This window comes from Prionailurus viverrinus, chromosome B2 (assembly GCF_022837055.1).
Source record: "Prionailurus viverrinus isolate Anna chromosome B2, UM_Priviv_1.0, whole genome shotgun sequence".
NCBI lineage: Eukaryota > Metazoa > Chordata > Mammalia > Carnivora > Felidae > Prionailurus > Prionailurus viverrinus.
In genome coordinates this window covers 138,396,375-138,410,918 of record NC_062565.1, presented here as the reverse complement: position 1 = coordinate 138,410,918, position 14,544 = coordinate 138,396,375, and the positions used below count along the sequence as shown (strand labels likewise).

Genomic DNA, 14,544 nt, shown 5'->3' with positions numbered 1-14,544 from the left:
TATAGGACCTGTCAGGGTACCCCTTTTTTTCATTCTTCATATTGGTTATTTGTCTTCTCTTTCTTCCTTGGCTTGAATTACTCCAGTTAACCATCCCCCACATTCATGGATGTTTGGGTCATGCCCAATTTTTTCTTACTATAAATTATGTGTTACTGTATAACCATGTGCACATACCATTGCATATTTGCAGAGCTGAATCTTCATGGTAGATACTTGGAAGTGAGATTGGCTAGATCCCAAAATACCTATATACTTCTATTAGATATTGCCAAATTCCCCTGCATCATGGTTGAACAATTTTGTTTCCCTTCCAGTAGTATATGGAAAGTAGCTCTTTCTCCACAGCTTTTCTGACAGGATATGTTGTCAAGCTTTTGATTCATAAATCTGATACTTGAATGATGGTATATCAATGTAATGTAATTTGGACCTATTTATGCATAAGGTTAAACGTCTTCTTAAAGTGCAATTATGTGTTTCCTTTTAGTGAATCTGTAATCATTTTTTGTCCATTTTTTATTAGGTTTTTGGTTTTTTCTTCTGCTTAAAAGAGCTCTTTAGATCAGCAAACTGTAGCCTTGCCCAGACTGAATACTCTGATCATCCTCACAACTCAGTATTTGTACCTTACATGTCCTCTTGGTACAGTTGTACCTTCCTGTGGAAATTAACCCTCTAAAGTTTAGCATTTGCTTAAACATTTGTCTAAACATTTGTCTATTGACTCTGCTTATGCTTATTGATTATGATTGTTATTTTTGTTTTGTTCTGTTTCTCGCCATGCAAAGTCATTTATTTTTTTCTAAAAGTTGATTGTGGCTGGCAAGATTTACCCTTCTCCCAGGTGATAAAGAAATCCACCCACATTGTCCTGTAATACTTGCATATTTTCAACATTTGCTTCTATGTCTGGAATGTGTTTAGAGTATATTCTGATGTATAATTGGAAGATTCGAGGAATATTATCCCTTTCTAAATAACTATTCATTTCTTATAACACTACCTTTTCATGTTTATTCTGTACTAAATTTCCATTCTTCTCCTCTGTAAATAGTATCAATATTGAATAGGTTCATCAAAGAAGAATGGAATTTGCAAAATAAGGAGTCAAATTATTTTCAGTTTATTTAAAGCTAGGTTACCTAATTTGAACTATGTAAATAACTTTTGGATTTTTTTTTGAACTGTGTAAATAGTTTTTTTGTTTTTTTGGAACTACGTAAATAATTTTTAATACAGCACAGGGGTGCCTGAGTGGCTCAGTCAGTTAAGAGGCTGACTTTCGGCTCAGGTCATGATCTCACAGTTTGTGAGTTCGAGCCCCGCGACGGGCTCTGTGCTGACAGCCCAGAGCCTGTAGCCTGCTTCAGATTCTGTGTCTCCCTCTCTCTCTGCCCCTCCCCTGCTCGTGCTCTGTCTTTCTCTCTCAAAAATAAACATTAAAAAAAAAAAAATTTAAATACAGCACAGAATAAAATGTATGAACTCATTTATTTATATTGTTACTTATTCATCGTTTTGTAAGTTCATGTTGTTGAAATAATCAGCCCAGTTTTGCTCTCTATTCTGTTCAGCATCCAGGTCAGGACAGGACGTGGTTTCCCACTAATGTGGGATCAGATGATGGCCCCTACCTCACCAGGCTTCTTCTCTCTTAACTGTACTTCAAAAGGAAAGCTCAAAGAATGGATTTTAGTTCTTTTCCCAAACTGAGGTTTCCTTATGAAAGGCAAACAATCAATCAACTAGTAAACTATCTTTGATACCAACCATGGATTGCTGTATATACAAAAATCCTTTTTAAAGTATCACCAACCCAATTAGTGATAAGACTGTAAATTGCTGACAACATCCAATTAACTAAGGCTAAGGAGGAATTTCTAATAAATTGTATCCTGTTTGTAACATCTATACACCTAGACTGGGAAGGCAGCCTTTTTCCTGCCAATTACAGAACTAAGGACGCATTTTTTTTTTTTTGTTCCATTCTACTACTCTACAGTCATTTCAAAATGGTAACTGGAGAGTTCCAAATATTTCTGTAATCCATTCTGCTTTGACAGGGACTTCTGTAATGAGGAAGCTGTTGAAAATGAATAGTGTTCTGAATAACCTATTTTATGTGACCAGTTAAAACAAGGGATGTAGAGCCAAACACAATGAAGGGGATGGGTTACCAGGAGAAATGCTCATGTGGAATCAATTTTGTCTGCCTGTTAAAACTCAGAAACATTGACTTGAGACCAGTGGAACACTGCTGACTTCTGGTTGTGCTGACTTGTGTGTGAATGAACCGCCAAAAGTTAGTTATTATCCAACAAGCCCCAGAAAACATGATCGCTTGGGAAATGGAAGAGATTGTGTAAATTTGCATCACAAACAGGGACAGCTCTTTTCTTAAGGATAATAATATTCATTTCCTCCTTAAGAATTCTTTTAAATGTTGAAAAAAAAGTCCTTCTGTTTATATTTCAGGAGTGACAAGAAACACTCATCTGAATAATCTTTTAAACTATATTTTAATATATCTCAATTCTGACTCACCTCTTGAGGTGGGTCTGAGTTTCATCTCTGTCTTAGTTTAGGTCTGAATGTCATCCTTAGCAATGTTCAGTAAGGGTCATTGAACGGAATGCCTTTCAGTACCTGTTGTCAATTAGTGAGTACACAGAACACACATGAACACGGAGCAAGAGAACAGCCCTCGATGCTGGATGACCACCATTTGTCCCTCTAGAATATTCTCCTCTCTTCTTTAGCCTCTTTGTCCCAAGAGACTGGTCTGTTTGGCCTACATTGATGAGTTTGGCCAACATGGAGCATGGCAGGAGGGCAGAGGGGGTGATTGGGATATTTGCTTCCTGCACAGTCACCTGAGCTGCCTGCCTCTCTGGGTTTGCCTCAGATCACAGCTTTGCTCAGAAGACCTCTCCCCACATAACCCCCTGTGTCCCTATGTCCTAATGACCATTTTCTGTCCTTGGACCTGCATGACTAGGAGAGGTAGCATCACCTGTAATACCTACACCTATCACCTGTTCCTTAGGGTGCTGCCTCGTGCCTTGGGGCTTCCCCACTTTCCCCCACACCCTTTTTAAACAGCCCATTGTGAAAAACTCTTTAAACCTGACTGTGCCATCAGTTACCTCCCGGGACCCTGACTTCTAAAGCCTCTTTGAAAATTTTATGGAATATCCTCAAACTGTCACAGGCATGCCTGGGGCACCTCAAGCTAAGTCTGGAAAAGTAGCAGATGCTAGTAAGACTTTCTTAAGGGGAGTGAGCCTGTTTGGATAAAAAGCACGTCACTGCCTTTTCTGGGCAGGGCTTGAGGAGGAACTGGAAAAGAGGTCTGGAGCAGAAGGAGATGGTTGCATAGGAGACTAGCGATACCTTTACTTATGGTAATTCTAGTAACATTTTAGTGAAGTATTTTAGAAGCCCCTTGGGCGATGTATTTGCAGTGAAGGGGATGCCCTTTTATTGCAAACCAACCTACAAACTTTCACTGCAAACCAATATAATGAAAACTGATGGGCCATTAAGATGAAAAACAAGACACTTATCTTTAGACTGATACATAACAGGAGCTGTACATAATAGGAATGTAATGTATGCATGTTCATTGATTTTTCTGGATTTGTAAACCTTCAGTTGCAAATCACAATTTTATATATTTTAAATGTTTATTTATTTGAAATTGAGAGAGAGAGAGAGGGAGAGAGAGAGAGAGAGAGAATGTGTGCAAGTAGGAGAGAGCCAGAGAGAGAGAGAGAGAGAGAGAGAGAGAAAGAGACCTAAGCAGGCTCCATGCTGTCAGCACTGAGCCCAACGAGGGGCTCGATCTCACAAACCGTAAGATCATGACCAGAGCTGAAATCAAGAGTTGGATGCTTAATCGACTGAGCCACCCAGGTGCCCCAATAATCTTTATATTTTAAATTTTGAATCAAATATTTCACAGCTCACATGAAATGGAAACCAAGTATTATAAATGTATTTGTATAATGAACAGTATTCCCAACTGATATTTAAAATAAGTGCTGGCTTTTATAGGCTTTCTCACTGAATAAAACTGATTATTTCAAGTTAATGGGGAAAAAACAGAAGTCGAGATGATGACAAGAGATTGACAAAATCATGCATCATGGATGGACTGAGCTATCCAGCCTTTCTGGAACATCTGGGATATGCCCATGCCATAGCCTGGCAGAGAGATTGGCATGAGGGCTACTACTGCAGGTTATGATCACTTCTTGGGTCCTATCAGAGCTTTGCCCTAGAAGTCTGTGCTAGAGCACATTGCCAGGAATTATTAACAGAGAAAGAAGGAAAGACTCTGGAGATAGGCAGTCTTAAGTTTAGACCTTTACTGAGTATTAGGTGGATACCAGGGGCTAATCTCTCTGGTTTCAGTTTCCCTATATATAAAATGGCAGTATCTACATCATAGGTTTATTGTGAGGGTTGCATGAGAATGTATGTAAAAGCTCAAAAATAATGATCTGATTGAGTGTATGATGGCACAGCCATTTTGGAAGATACTTCAGCAGCTTCTAAGTAAACTAAACATATTCTTACCCCATGATGCAGCAATCACACTTGGCATTTATCCAAAGGAGTTGAAAACTTATACATATATATATGTAAAAACCTGTGCACAATGTTTAGAGTAGCTTTATTCATAATTGCCAAAACTTGGAAGCAACTGAGATGTCCTTCAGTAGGTGAATGGATAAACATTCACCTATCCATTCAGTGGGTGAATGGATAAATCCAGACAATGGAATATTATTCAGCTCTAAAAAGAAATGAGCCATTAAGCCATGAAAAGACATGGAGGAACCTTAAACGCGTATCACTAAGTCAAAGAAGCCAATCTGAAAAGGCTACACACTGTATGATTTGCACTATAAAACGTACTGCAAGAGGCAAAACTATGGAGACGATAAGAAGAGTAGAGGTTGCCAGAGGCGGGGGGTGAGGGGAGAGATGAATAGGCAAAGCACAGAGGATTTTTAGGGTAATGAAAATTCTCTTACGATATTACAATGATGGATATATGTCATTACACATTTGTCCAAATCCATAGAATGTGCAACACAGAGAGTAAACCCTGAAGGTAAACAGTGGACTTTGAGTAACCATGATGTGTCGTCAGTGTAAGTTCATCATTCTGGTGGATGATGATGGTGGGAAAGATGTGCATGTGTATTGGGAGTGGTGGTATTTGGGAAGTCTCTGTACCTCCCTCTCAGTTCTGTTGTAAACCTAAAACTCCTCTCAAAAAAATAGTCGTCTAGCAAATTAAAAAAAAAAAATAATTGTCTCATCCCACTTCTATCTAATTATATGATCCATTTCTCCCTAAGTCAGTAACACAATGTCAGAAGCCCTGTTTCATGAGGCTGACTTTTGCTGAGACCTGAAATGTGTGTTTTGTTTTGTTTTGTTTTTTTAATATTTTAATGCCTTATGAATTGTATGGAATAGAGCAGTGTAGGAGCATTTTTTTCCCAACAGTATGTGAATTGCTTCTACTTTTCACATTCCTAAGTATACTAATATTTTCTGTTCCTACACGACGAATCATTATCATCAGTATTACCTGAGCAGCTAGTGACAGTCGAGCACTGCCTTAGATGCTGAAGATACATATAATAATTTGGCAGTTCCCTTATCTTCAAAACATTCGTATAGAAAGGACAAAAGCATACAAATCAGTTCAAGTACTGTAAATTGAATGCTCACCATGTGCCCAGCACTTTGCTTATTACAAAGATCTTTTCATTTAATCTCACACCTTTTGGTAAATTATTAGGTAATGTTATTGATTTCATAGTTGCGTGACCTAGAGCTCAAAACAGTTAGGTAACTTGCTCATACAGTAAGAGAGCAGTAATCTGAATTTTCAGCTACTGCCATAGAGTATATACTCCCTGACAATGCTAATTCTGACATCGGGTACAGACAGTTAAGTGTTCGAACACTGTTACTCGATGTGTGATTGTGTGTGAAAACCTTTCTTATCCGTCCATAACAAGCTAAATAATGAAATCGAGAGTAAGCTTTTACAAATGTTTACAGCAAATTTGACACAGTGATTTTTATGTCTATTAAATCTAATAGTAAAAACTAATTGGTGTTTTGTATTGCATCTTTTCTCCATCTTATTATTTATTTTTATTGTATTTGACCAAAGTACTGCTCCATGGCTGATTGGAACGTTACAAACCAAAAAATAAAACAACAGCACCCTAGTCCTTCGCTACCAATAGTGTGAGTCACTCTTCTAATCCAGAGGATTAGTGGCATAGGAAAGGATCAGACATGAAGTAGAAATTATGATGACAGTGAGAACAGCTAATGATAATTGAGTACTTATTAGGTGCCAAAGATTGTGCTTCGTTTCTCTCTCTCTCCACGCTACATACACACACAAACCATATAAACCACATGTATGCCATACACATGTGATATATACATACCTGTGTGTAAACATATATATGCATACATGTATAAGTATGCGCATACAGTACCATATATAGGTACATGCATATATTTCTTCGTACAGAGAGAGTTCTCATTTAATACCTGCACAACAACCCTAAAACATGGAAGTAGATATCTACCATGGCCATTTTACTTGATTATGTTCTGGATACTACTGCTAACATCTGCTTCTCCCCCGAGTTATTCTTAGCTAAAACCAAATGAATGGAGTTCCTTTCATTACCAGTGCTCTTCTGTGAATATATGAGGATGGAGAATAATTATGCTTCCCCACCTCTCCTGTCCCCCTAAAAGTAAAACCAATCACTTTCCTTCTTATCTCTCTTCTATATTTCAGGGGGTACTTAGTGGGAGATTGGAAGGAGCTGTGTCAAGGGCTTCAGAAGAGCATGTATTCCTTCACCATGCTTAGCTTTTCTAGTAGCTGCTACTCACTCTTCCTGGAATGAGTAAGAATGTTCTGCTGTGTGAGTGAACGGTGCTGACTGAATTGATTCCACCACTCGTGTACTTCCTGGAGTTTGGTGTATTTGTTAAAAAAACAAAACCAGGGCGCCTGGGTGGCTCAGTTGGTCGAGTGTCTGACTTCGGCTCAGGTCATGATCTCACCGTTCCCGAGTTCGAGCCCCACATGGGGCTCTGTGCTGACAGCTCTCCCTGTGCTCTCTCTCCCTGTGCTGACAGGTTCTCAGAGCCTGGAACCTGCTTCGGATTATGCTCGCACCCTCTCTGTCCCTCTCAAGAATAAATAAATGTTAAAAAGACTTTATAAAAAAACAAAACAAGAAGATTGAGGTGGTATAAACTTTATAATGGAACCAGTTTGCTGAAAATGGTTACATTAAAGGCAAAGTAGAAAACACACGGGCTTTTGAACATTTCCTGGTTACTAGATTGTGTCTTTTTTTTTAAGTTTTATTTATTTATTTTGAGAGAGAGCATGAGTCGGGGAGAGGCAGAGATAGAGAGAGAGAGAGAGAGAGAGAGAGAGAGAGAGAATCCCACGTAGGCTCTATAATGTCAGTGGCAACTCAAGGTGAGACTCAAACTCATGAACCATGAGATCATGACCTGAGTGGAAACCAGGAGTCGATGCTTAACCAGCTGAGCCACTTGGGTGCCCCTATATTGTGTCTTTAAATGTTCTTTGTTGGGGCGCCTGGGTGGCTCGGTCAGTTAAGCGTCTGATGTCGGCTCAGGTCATGATCTCACGGTCCGTGAGTTTGAGCCCCATGTCGGGCTCTGTGCTGACAGCTCAGAGCCTGGAGCCTGTTTCAGATTCTGTGTCTCCCTCTCTCTCTGACCCTCCCCCGCTCATGCTTTGTCTCTCTCTGTCTCAAAAATAAATAAACGTTGAAAAAAAAATGTTCTTTGTTTAGATGTCTATTAGTGTGAGACAATATACTGAATGTAACTTTGGAAAGAATAGATAGGATATTACCTCATATACTGAATATATCTGAGGAGGTGGCAGAGTTAAGCTGTTATACAATATAGAAGTATTGGGAAATGCAAGAGAGAATCAGAGACAACCTACACTGGCTTAGTTGTAGAAAAAAGATAGGGATATTACATTAACACAAATGTGGATGGGGTATATTTTGCGTTGTAGCTGTCTTCTGGAGATGCTGGCACATAATATTAATCCCTTTGTTCCCATTTAATGTGTTTATATAGACATTGATCTGTATTGAATTTCCATAGCAATTATCCCTGTTTGTGGAACTATCTCAAATAATCATTTGAATAATTACAGTTAGGAGAAACGGTCTCTGGCATACCCTTTTTCAAATGTTGTGGTTTTGTTTTCTCTACTGACCTTTTTTCCCTATTTACAGTTTTTCTTTTTTTTTTCTTATGTTAACTTGCTTATCTTTTTTGTCTGAATTGAAATAATAAGTATATCTGCTCTCTGGAAAGCAGTTCAGTGATTCTCAAAATGAATATGCCACATACATTAAAGTGCTGTCTTTACTTCCCTAAGTCAACACATGATGATTCCATATTAATCAGTGGAATTTTCTAGAATGGCACGATGAAAGTAATAGAACCATGCGAAGGATTCTCCTTGTCACCATGTGGTGTTTAGGGCAAAGATTTAGTTCCATTTCTAAAACATTCACCCTAAGCTGATGCTGTTGTTCTAAACTAAAGCCAAGCCTGAATACGTCAGGTAAAGAGTGGAGTTTTTTTTAAGGCTCTACTGTACTGTATGGGTATTTTAGCTTTCTGGTATTGCCAGGTAATTGAATGACCTTCCTCTTCACCTTAACAGAGCAAATCTGGTTTCTGTTGGGGAACCTGTCTGCTCACCTATGCTAGAAGGACACCTTCTCCTTGTCTTGGGTCACTTACTTGACACACGCTGACTGAGCTCCCTGGTTCTCAAGCTTATTCATATGTGATGCAGTTCCTGGAAAACATGGTGCTTTTCACCACATATCATTCTGATGATGTTAACATTGAAATAATTTTTAAATTTGTGTGTAAAGTTAAATACTGGCTTATATTAGATTCCATAACACACAAACATTAGTAGACATCAACATTTTAAGAAGGAAAAAAAAAAGGGATAAACTTTATGAGACATTTCTCCTCCTTACATTAACTTTTCTCCTCCGACCAAAAGAAAGAGATGGTTCTCTGTGGTTGGAATAACTTTCTCCCGCTCACAAAATTTCAGTTCTTGGTGGGAGCTTAATTGAGACACATAATTACTGTTTCGTGTGTTTCGAAATTACTAAGATGAATGGCCCGGCCTCTGCCCTCAAAGAGCTCATACTCCCATAGGAAAAACTCACAAAAGGCAAAACTATAAAACAGTATGAAATCTGAGCTACACTAGGTACTTTCCCGTAGGCTGGTCGGGCAAAGACGGCCAAGTTTAGGAAGCTCCTCTGCGAGGGGCTAGTGACACCTGAAGGGAATGAGACTCTTGAGGGTGTCAGAGTCCAGTAATGTACCAGACTTGGGCACAAATTACAAGTCAGAGGGGTAGGTTCACAGTACTGTGTCAACACTGAGAGGGGAGTGCTTATTTCTGCCCCAAGGAGGTAGAAGGCAGAGGGCATAAGCGAGGTGAGCACCAACGGGGTAGAACTTCAACAAGCTCTTTGTGATTCTTTCCTCCCACTTGGTAGTTAACTAGAACGTACCACGTCTTTCTGACTCGTGGACATAGCTCCTATACATGCCAGTCACAATGCCCCACGTTCACAACTTAGTGTGGCCTGATCCAGTGTTTCTCAGACTTTGCTAGTTATGCAGATAACCAAGGAATCTTGTTAAAATGCAAAATCAGATCCAGTGAGTCTGAGGTGGAGCCTGAGATCCTCATTTCTAAAGACCTCCCAGGGGATGTGGTTCTGCTGGTCCATGCACCACACTGTGAATGGCAAAGGCCTGAGTTTTAACTCTTTTAAATTTTTTTAATGTTTATTTATTTTTGAGAGAAAGAGAGAGACAGAGTGTGAGTGGAGAGGGGCAGAGAGCAAGGGAGACACAGAATCCGAAGCAGGCTCCAGGCTCCGAGCTGTCAGCACGGAGCCCGACGTGGGGCTCGAACTCGCGGACCGCGAAACTGTGACCTGAGCTGAAGTCGGATGCTTAACCAACTGAGCCACCCAGGAGCCCCCTGAGTTTTAACTCTTAATGTGAGAACTGAAAAGTGGAAAGTTGGTAGAAGAGCAGAATCATAAGAGAAATTGTGATGTTCTGTGGAATAAAACGGCAGAATGCTCTGAGGACAGAAACTAGCAGCAAACTGTCCACGGTGCCCTTATCAAACAGCCCTGTTAAATAATGCTTTCACATGCGTCCAGTCGGTGCACATGAGCCAGAGCAAAAAGAGGGCCTGACTCTGATCTGCTTCTATACTTTAAAGGTAGAGGAAGACACAGCAGTAATTATATTTTAGTCTTACATATTTATATACTTATAAATATGCATGCAAATATTACCAACGTGAAGAGAGAACTGCAGCCTCAACATAGTGACATTTTAGCAAGCTTTATATATCACCTAGGAAAAGAAACACATGGACATATTCACTGATGGACTCAGACCTAACCATTCCAAGTATGCACCAGAATCACATTCTTAGCATTATTCATTCTGAGTGCACAGACATTATTTCTTGAGTTCTTCGTAGTTTTAATGTAATCATAAAAACGGTGTTTTTGAAAACAGCATGCTAAAAAATAGCCTCTCCCCCCCCCCCAAAAAAAGGCAAAAACTAGTTTGGATGCAACTCCTTTTAGATAAACATGTCATGAGACGAGAAATGACTTTGAAAGCTTGCTCCATTACACAAATAAATGTAGGCTTAGCTGAAGCAGAGTGGTTATCAGAAATTTTAAATTGAAGAGTGAGTTGTTTTCCTTCACGGGGAAAATACATCACAACCAGGAATAAATGTCTGTCCATGTTGAATTGCTTACTTGTCCACCCCAGTGCTAAGGAAGGCCTCATAACTTTGGCTTATTTAGCAAATACCTTTTTGGGGCTAAACACTGAATCAACAACTATATGGCAAATCTGAATGCTTTCACTAAACATGAGAAGATGGCTGCAATTATAATGAAGTTTGATTGTTGGATAAGGAGTTGATTGTGGGGACTCTGAGTCACTTGAGACTCCGTTCATTTACATGTGATAAAAATTACAGTGTTAATGGTGAAATGGAAAACTAGACTATTTGTCTTCTTTCTTCACTGAGTAAGCCTTTATGCAGATCCCTGAGATAGGAAGATTCTACCCAATGGATACAAAAACTTTACCACCCACCCTGTAAGAAATGATCTCTCAGCAAGAAGATAGTGATGGAAATCGTCAACATCTGTAGCCTGAAAACATCACACCACACCAGCTCTCTGGCAACACTGGAACAGCCCTCTCCAGTATTATCTTGAGAGTAGCTGTCACTTATTGAGTGCTGGCTATATGTATAAAAATTTGTTCCAAGTTATTTTACATAGTCAATCTGTTTGACCTTTACAGTAATAATGATATACTATTCTATTACTGTCGATCCCGAAGGGATACTATGTGAAAGGATAAAGAGCACTGTTCAAGCATGACAGTATGTCTTAGAGCTATACGAATTGTATGTAAAAATGTGAAATCTCTGCTTTGGGAAAAATATTTTTTTAATCTGAGGAGTCTCCCATATTCACCATCAAAATATGCAGTATTTATTTTGCATGTACTATGGATAGAAATTACCGCTAGATTCCCGGGAAACCAATATATATGAGATATTTTTTTTCTCTTTCCTCTTAAGAGTTTTACAATTCTAAAGGGAAACAATATATAAATTAAAAAGATGAAGAATAATATTAATATAATATAATATTAATCAATGCTCACGGACAGTAGGGTCTATAAGAGTGTAGAAATTGATAATAACAAGGGCTCCCCTCTGTTTCCCAAATGTATTTTGAAGAGAGTAGTTAGCATGGGCAGCCCATTTCAGGAACAATAATCTCATAATTAAGATATCTTCTGTCTAACCATCCAGGTAAAATTGAAGCCTCTGTAAAGCAACCTCTTTCAAAGGGTTCTCCAGCCTCCATTTGAATGCTGAAGAATACTTGGCTTGATACTAACCTCACAAGTAAATGATGGTCTCATCTGACCATCAGACAGACTTTCCATATATGGAAGCAAGAGTCTCTTAATTGCTCGTATTCGTCAGTCCATCTTCTAACATTTGGGATCTTACAAAGCAGATCTATATTCTTTCCCACATGACGTCACTTCGGATATTCGAAAAGTGTGATTCTGATGGTCTTTTCTTCATTAGAGCAAACACCTTTGCTCTAAAAGTAGTATTCTTATGAGACATTTATGAGGGTTTTTATTTCTGTCCTCTTTCTAGTCTTCTGAGCATATTTCAATTTCTTTCTTAACTTGTGATGATCAGAATTAAACATAACCATTTAACCAGCCCAGAGAAGACCTGTCACCAGCTTGTTTTAGAAAGCATGTTTCTATTAATACATTCTAAGTTTTCATTAACTATTTTGTTTACATAATACTGTTGATTAATACCTAATTTATTGTCCAGTTGAAATCACTTGGAATTTTTCATAAGCTCCTTTTAAGCCATGTTTCTTCCCTCCTAGTCTTACGAAGTTTTTCTATATCCAAGTTCATATCCTTATATTTACCTTTTAAATTCCATCTTGTTTTATTTTGTTCATTTCTCAAATTGTAAAGATTTTTTTTTCCATTGAGCTATAATTGGTGTATATACATTGTGTAATTTTAAAGTGTACAAGTGTTGGTTTGATATATTTACATACTGTACTATGATTAGCACCATGGCATTAGCTATCACCTCCATCATGTCACATAATTATCATTTCTTTTATATGGTGAAAATATTTAAGGTCTAGTGTCTTAGCGACTTTAAAGTATATAAATAGTGTTGTTAACTGTTAGCACAACACGATAGCCTCCAGATTTTATTCATCTTCTAACTGCAGGTTTTATCTTTGACTAGTATCTCCCCTGTCCCTCCAGCCTCAGCCCTGAACCATCACTCTACGGTGTTTCTACAAGTTCAGCTTTTTAGATTCCACATATAAGTGATAGAATACAATATTTGTCTTTTTCTGTCTGCCTTGTCTCACTTATGTTGCCCTTGAGGTCCATCCATCCTGTTGCAAATGGCAGGATTTCCTTCTTTCTCATGGCTGAATAATATTCCATTTTATATATAAACCACAGCTCCTTTATCCATTCATTTGTTGACACATAGATTGTTTCCATATCTTGGCTAGTGTGAATAATGCAACTACAGTGACCATAGGAGTTCATATATCTTTCCTATGTCCTTTTTTTATTTGCTTTGGACATATACTCAGAAGGGAGATTGCTGGATCATATGGTAATTCTATTTTTAATTTCTTGAGGAACCTCCACACTGTTTTCCATAGTGGCTAAACCAGTTACGTTCCCTCCTACAGTACATGAGTGTTCCCTTTTCTCCACATCCTCAACAATAGTTGTTATTTTCTTGTCCTTTTGTTAATAGACAGTCTAACAGTTGTGAGGTGATACCTCATTGTGGTTAAGATTACATTTCCCTGATAATTAGTGATGTTGAGTATCTTTTCATGTACCTGCTGGCATTCAGATGAATCTCTTCTTAGGAAAAATGCCTATTCAGTTCCTCTGCCCATTTTTTTATTGGGTTGTTATTTTTTGTTATTCAGTTATATGAGATCTTTATATATTTTGGAAATTAACTCCTTATCAGATATATGGTTTGCAAATATTTTCTCCCATTTTGTAGGTTGCCTTTTCATTTTGGTGATTATTTCTATTGCTGTGCAGAAGCTTTTATAGTCGGATGTAGTCCACTCGTTGAGCTTTACTTGGTTTTGTAAAAATGGTTTTGATCACTGCATGTGATCCTGGAAAAGGGAAAAAGCAACATGAAGTAAAACTGTGATCAGGAGGAAATGAGATCAGAATTTCTTCCTTGTTTTTATTTATTTTTTATTTATTTTATTATTGTTTTATAAAATTTTTTAATGTGTATTTATTTTCGAGAGAGAGAGAGAGACAGAGCTTGAGCAGGGGAGTGGCAGAGAGAGAGGGAGACACAGAATCTAAAGCAGCCTCTAGGCTCTGAGCTGTCGGCACAGAGCCTGACACGGGTCTCAAACCCTTGAGCTGAGAGATCATGACCTGAGCCGAAGTCGGACGCTTAACTAACTGAACCACCTGGGCGCCCCTCTTCCTTGTTTTTAGAAGATACAAGTAATGCCCAACAACAACTCCAAAAAGCCTTCCTTCATCACTACCTCAGATTTATGGGTTTTCCTTGCTAGCAAATTTGCCTAAGCTTTGAGGGAGCATGAGCGTGATGTTCAAAGTTAGTCTTTATTCATAACAGCTTTCCCAGAACGTCTAAGAACTAAATGAAGTGTTTTCCAAGGTGGCCACTGTGAGAGGAGCAGTCTGGGCTGCCACTGTACATGCTCCCAGCCCTCCAGGGCCTCACAGCTCAGTCTCAAG

At 38.6% G+C, this 14,544-nt stretch overlaps 1 protein-coding gene and 1 long non-coding RNA gene across 3 annotated transcripts in view; one reads left to right on the top strand and one right to left on the bottom strand.

The window, feature by feature from the left end:
• The window catches only part of RGS17 (regulator of G protein signaling 17), a 93,185-nt gene that overhangs the window by 39,980 nt on the left and 38,661 nt on the right, over positions 1–14,544 (top strand). The window lies entirely within an intron of this gene.
• Positions 10,800–14,544, bottom strand: part of LOC125165282 (uncharacterized) — a 70,963-nt gene continuing 67,218 nt past the window's right edge. Inside the window, exon 5 of the long non-coding RNA XR_007152050.1 lies at positions 10,800–13,937. This is a non-coding gene — a long non-coding RNA (uncharacterized LOC125165282). The remainder of the gene's footprint in view (positions 13,938–14,544) is intronic.